Genomic DNA, 6,616 nt, shown 5'->3' with positions numbered 1-6,616 from the left:
TGGCGGCCCGCTCGAACCTCGAGCGTGAGTACGAGGAAAGGCTGGAGTTGATCAGGGTTGAAGCAGAGGGCAGGACCGCCGCTCTGAAGGCCAATCTGAATGAAGTGATGCGGCGTGCGGATGCTGCCGGGGCCGCCCTTGGTGCGGCGCAGGTGGAGCTGGCCTCCTCCCGCGCCGAGGTGCTTCTTCTCCGTCAATGGGTTGACGCGGCTGAGGCCGTTGCGCGGCGGAGCAAGGACGAGATATGCCAGCGGTAGACCTTGGAGCACATGCATGGCCCTATGCTCCGCACGCTCCGGGAAGGAGCTAACATGGCCTTGGGCAACATCTATGAGGCAGCCGTTGGGGAGCCTCATGAGGTTAACTATGCTGGTAACCTTCAGTTCTTCACTGATGTGGTGACGCAGCTAGAGGCTCGGTCGGGCAGAGCCGACAGGTTGGTGGAGGAGAGGAGCCGTGCCCTACTCGGGCGTGCTTTTTCTCGCGTCTTCAGTCATCTTCAGAACATGGACCCCCACTTTGACTTTGATGCCGCCATCGCACCGGTACCCCTGCCCATCCGGGGCGATCTGGCGCATTGGGTGGAAGACAATGTGGACGCCCTTGTCAGGGCCTTCGCTGCCAATGACGACGGTGTGGTCGTGGTTGCTGATGGGGGCGGCGTGGTGAATGGCCCAGGTGCTGATGACGGTGACGTAGAAGGCGATGGTGAGGCCAGCGATGCCAGTGACGACTCCGGAGGTGCCCCTGAGGATGCATTGGGGGATTTATCCGATTGACAGCGTGCTGTTCCTGCTTTTTACCCTGCGCAGAGAGAGTTCGGGCTTGGCCCTGAAGGTTGTAAGAGCATTTTGGGAGGGGGAGCCCCTCGTGTAAAAACTTGCTTTTTGCGTATTTGTAGACATGATATCATCCGTGTGCCTACGCCAAGCAGCTGGTCTTGTGACGAGTCGACTGGCTTGTTTACCTTCGACCCGCGTGGACCCTGAGCGAGCCTGCGGGGGGCCGTGGTGTCCTGAGTGCCTCCTGAACGAGCCCATTGAACCTGTAATGAGAACCTCCAGAGAGGGCGTGGCGACGGCAGTCTGGGCTACACGCGTGATGGGCCTGGCCCAGCTTGCGAGGGGCTCATGAGGGGAGGCAACTGAAGCTGGATGAACGCAAAGCGGTAACCAGAATGCGAGAGATTGCTCGAACGAGACTAAACACCCCTTCCCCGAACACACGCAAGTTTCAAGCTCAAATCCAACTTAAATCCAAACAGGGGAAAAGACGACAACCAAGGGAAAGGCAAGAAAAAGCAGAAAGGCCGTGTCCGGCACCTAGTCTAGTCTTCGACGTCTTCTCACCAGCGTGGAGCTAAGTGCTGCCACTGGGAATGGGCGGGAGCCCCCGAGGCCCGAGGGCGGCTCTCCAGAGACTCCGGGGCGTGTACAACCCCACTCATTATTATGTAAGAGTGTCACGGGGCAGCGAGCTTCATAGGCACTAGACCTTCTTCATAGGTACCGGCCTTGCTTCATATCGCCAGACGAGGGCCCCGCCTTGCGCCACACTCTGTTGCCATCGACGACGGCCAGAGACCGAGGACGCCGCCGATGGGATAGAGCGGTCGCCAGCGGTTCCCCTGACGACCACGGGTCCTCTGCCGGGGGTAGGCCCTGGGGCACCTCCTCGGCAGAGGGCCTACATCCTGAGTATGCCTTGCTCCGAGCGCCGCGTGGGCGAGGCCGGATCTCGGCCCCCTTCCTGCAGCCCCCGGTGCCCTGCTCCTGAGGGGTAGGAAGCTGCTGGATTGGGGCGGGCATCCGCCGCGACGACCTGCACCTCCTGCGATCCATGGTTAGCGTATGCCTGTTCCTGAGGGATTAGCGGTACTCGATAGTCACTGCCTCCAGCATGGTCGACGAGACCTTCCCCGGGCTCCTGAAAGGGCTCAGCTTCGGGTGTCTCTTCCCCCCAGCCTGGGTAGAGGAACGAGCCATGGTCTTCCTCCTGCGCGTGTCCTTGATCCACCATGTGAGGCACATACACTTCCGGGGCCGCCGCCCCGAATGCCTCGCTGTAGTGCCCTGTGTGCCACGCAATCCTGCTCGAGGTGCCAACCTGGGAGTGGTAGCGCAGCGGCCCGCCGGGACCGTGGGATGTAGTGAATCCCCCTTCGCTGGTCGGAGGCGGGGGCGACAATGTTGGTAGCCAGGCACCGATGGCCAGGTTGGCGTTGGAGTGGCCCTGGAATCCGCTCAGAGCTGTGCGGGCGCGCGCGGGGCCTCCGTGCGGTCCGCCTTGAGCTTGAGGCATCGGCTGGGTGCAAAAGTGGTGAGCCCCTGAGGCAGCGGAGCCCAGGAGCTCTGCCACTCGCTCCAGTAGCACGTCGTGGCGGCCCTCCAGCAGCCTGCATTGTAGTAGCTCTTGGGCTACCATGAGCGCGGCCCTTGAGTTCGCCTGCTCCCGCCGGGTGTACGGCGCCATGGCCGCGGCGTAGCTTGAAGCCCTTGCTGCCGACCGCACCTGCCGCAGCGTGAGAGCTGGCGCCGCCTGACCGCGTCACCCGCAGCCCGCAACGCCCTGCGGACCGCGGGCTGCCTGGGGCATAGGGTTGAGGTTGCCCTGGGCAAGCGGCTCTGCACGGGCAGGCCAGGCCGCCCAAGGATCGGGATTGCCCGTTGGGTCGCCGGACATGATGATGATGATGCGACGGGCGGCGAAACACGAGGCGACGGAAAGCGGATTCCGGTGCACCCCTACCTGGCGCGCCAAATGTCAGATTTCGGGTTCCGGCAGACCCTCAAGGTTCGAACTCTGGGGTGCACGCGGAGATCACACCTCCCGCCTACCCACGTCTTGTCGCCTCGCAAGGATCAAACTACACGAAGAACAACACAAGGGACATGAGATTTATACTGGTTCAGGCCACCATTGTGGTGTAATACCCTACTCCAGTTTGTGGTGTGCTGGATTGCCTCAGGGGCTGATGATGAACAGTACAAGGAAGAACAGCCTCGCGAGGGGCTGTTCTTGAGCTGGTGCGATGAACTGCTAGGGGGAGTTCAGTCGCTTCTCTATCTCTCTCTTTTGTTTATCTCTAGATGCCTCTACCCTGTGGGTGGCTAGTCCTATTTATAGATGGAGGCCCTGGGCCTCTTCCCAAATATTGAGCGGGAAGGGCGCCAACAATTGGCCATTTTGAAGGGGAACATCTGGTACACTTATCCTGACTAAAGTTGGTCCTCGCCTGCCAAAGACCCTGACGGTGACGCCAGCTTGGGCTCCACGATGACCTCCATCCTGCCGTCCTGCTGGTCTTGGTATTGTTGCACCGAAATGGTTGCCTTTGGTTGATACTCTTGCCTGTGCTTGCCCCCTTTGCACCAAAGAGGAAACAAGGACTCCACGCAGGCCGGCGCCCGCCTGGCACCCGCCTGGCCTCGGTCGTCATGGCTTGCGTCATGGGGACCTCGTGAGGTATCCCGCCTTGATCTCTCCGCCTCCTCGCGAGCCAGACTGACGAGGCCGTGCCCGAGGAAGCCTTCTATCGTCCGCCCCGCAAGGCTTGGCCCCTCGCGAGGGTCTTGAGCATGTGTTGACGAAGCTGGGCCGTACTGGGCCACTCCCTGAGCCACGCCGCAGGCCGCAGGCAGGCAAGTCTGGGTACCTCCATTCTCTGAACGCCGACAGCAACTACTTTAACTTCAACAGGAGGATTATATTTAAACCACTTCTCTTTAGGGAGATCAATGTGAGTAGCAAAAGTTTCACAAAAAGTAGCTACTATCACATAGTCAAGTCCATACTTAGAGCTAAATCCACGGAAAGCATCGGTATCCATAAAAGATTTAACACAATCGAACTTAGGTGTCATACCTGACTCCTTACCATCGTCAGAACCCCAATCTTCAAAGTTGCATTTAATTCTTTCCAATAAGTCCCATTTGAAATCAATAGTCTTCAGCATATAGGAACCAGCACAGGAAGTATCAAGCAGGTTGCGATTATCAAGAGAAAGCCGAGCATAAAAATTCTGAATGATCATTTCCCGAGAGAGCTCATGATTGGGGCATGAATAGAACATTGACTTAAGCCTCCCCCAAGCTTAAGCGATGCTTTCTCCTTCGCGAGGCCAGAAATTATATATGTAATTACGATCATGATGAACAAGATGCATAGGATAGAACTTCTGGTGAAATTCCAACTTCAAACGCTTATAGTTCCAATATCTCATATCATCACATAGCCTATACCATGTCATTGCATCCCCCTTCAAAGATAAAGGGAAGACCTTCCTTTTGACAACATCATCGGGAATACCTGCAAGCTTAAATAATCCACAAACTTCATCCACAAAGATAAGGTGTAAGTCGGGATGCAATGTTCCATCTCCTGCAAAAGGACTAGCTAGCAGTTTGTCTATCATACCCGAAGGAATCTCAAAGTGCATATTTTCATAAGGTTCAGTAGGTTGAGGATCATCTATTGGCTCTTCTGGTTGGGGTGAAGATACCCCAAACAAGCCCCTCAAAGGATTAGTTTCCATAGTGACAAGTAACAGAAAACTTCAGCACACTATATAAATGTTTCCTTACCAAGTTCCACTCACCAAGAGCGCTACCCTCCCCGGCAACGGTGCCAGAAAAGAGTCTTGATGACCCACAAGTATAGGGGATCTACCGTAGGCCTTTTGATAAGTAAGAGTGTCGAACCCAGCAGAAGGAAATGATAAGCGGTTTTCAGTAAGCTTTTCTCTGCAAGCACTGAAATAGTAGGTGATAGATATTTTTGTGATAAGATAAATAGTAACGAGCAAAAAGTAAATAAAGTAAATAAAGTGTAGCAAGGTGGCCCAATCCTTTATGTAGCAAAGGATAAGCCTGGACAAACTCTAATAATGAAGAAGGAGCTCCCGAGGACACATTGGGAATTATCGTCAAGCTAGTTTTCATCATGTTCATAAGATTCACGTTCGGTACTTTGATAATTTGATATGTGGGTGGACCGGTACTTGGGTACTGCCCTAACATGGACAAGCATACCACTTATGATTAACCCCTATTGCAAGCATCCGCAACTATAAAAAGGAGTATTAAGGTAAACCTAACCACAACATTAAACATATGGGTCCATATCAACCCCTAGTGAAGCAACACATAAACTAGGGTTTAAGCTTCTGTCACTCTAGCAACCCATCATCTACTTATTACTTCCCTATGCCTTCCTCTAGGCCCAAATAATGGTGAAGTGTCATGTAGTCGACATTCACATAACACCACTAGAGGAGAGACAACATACATCTCATCAAAATATCGAACGAATACCAAATTCACATGACTACTAATAGCAAGACTTCACCCATGTCCTCAGGAACAAATGTAACTACTCACAAAGCATATTCATGTTCATAATCAGAGGGGTAATAATATGCATAAAGGATCTGAACATATGATCTTCCACCAAGTAAACCAAATAGCATCAACTACAAGGAGTAATCAACACTACTAGCAACCCACAGGTACCAATTTGTGGTTTTGATACAAGATTGGATACAAGAGATGAACTATGGTTCTGAGAGGAGATGGTGCTGGTGAAGATGTTGATGGAGATTGACCCCCTCCTGATGAGAGGATCGTTGGTGATGACATTGGTGATGATTTCCCCCTCCCGGAGGGATGTGTCCCCGGCAGAACAGCTTCGCCAGAGCCCTAGAATTATTCCGCCAAGGTTCAGTTTCGTCCCGTAAGCTTTCCCACGATTTTTTCCAGGACAAAACCCTTCATATAGCAGAAGATGGCAGCCGGAAGCCCACCAGGGGGTCCAGGAGAAAGGGGGGCGCGCCCTACAGGGGGAGGCGCGCCCCCTATCTCCTGGACAGGGTGTGGGCCCCCTGGCCTATTTCTTTTGCCCAAAAATTCTTATTAAATCTGAAAAGTTGTTTCGTGGAGTCCCAGGTCTTTTGGAGTTGCACAGAATAGGTTTCCAACATTTGTTCCTTTTCCATCCAGAATTCCAGCTGCCGGCATTCCCCCTCTTCATGGTAAACCTTGTAAAATGGGAGATAATAGCCATAAGTATTGAGATATAATGTGTAATAATAGCCCATAATGCAATAAATATTGATATAAAGCATGATGCAAAATGGACGTATCAATGGGGTGGCGGTGCGGCCTTCCCGCCGCACCAAAGGATGCAGGGACGAGGCCTGCTGCTCGTTCCCCGCCGGGCCGGTGTCGGCGTTGGCGGCAGGCGATGGGGAATGACGGGGGCGTCCGCCGACGGGCGCCGTCTGGGTGACGCGGGTGGCGAGAGCAGCCCGACGCTCGGCGCGGCTAGGCGAGCGTCAGACATGGATATGACGGAAGATCACAGGCGACCAGCAGAACAAATATTCCGGCGCACCCCTACCTGGTGCGCCAAATGTCGGATTTCGGGTTCCGGCAGACCCTTGAGGTTCCAACTCTGGGGTGCGCACGAAGATCTTTCCCCTACCAGCTCACGTTTTGATGGCTTGCAAGGAATCTAAGATAGAAAGAAGAACACACAAGGGACACGAGATTTATACTGGTTCAGGCCACCATTGTGGTGTAATACCCTACTCCAGTGTGTGGGGTGGTGGATTGCCTCA

Source organism: Triticum aestivum, chromosome 7B (genome assembly GCF_018294505.1).
Source record: "Triticum aestivum cultivar Chinese Spring chromosome 7B, IWGSC CS RefSeq v2.1, whole genome shotgun sequence".
In the NCBI taxonomy this organism is placed as follows: domain Eukaryota; kingdom Viridiplantae; phylum Streptophyta; class Magnoliopsida; order Poales; family Poaceae; genus Triticum; species Triticum aestivum.
Note: the sequence above shows the minus strand (reverse complement) of the source record.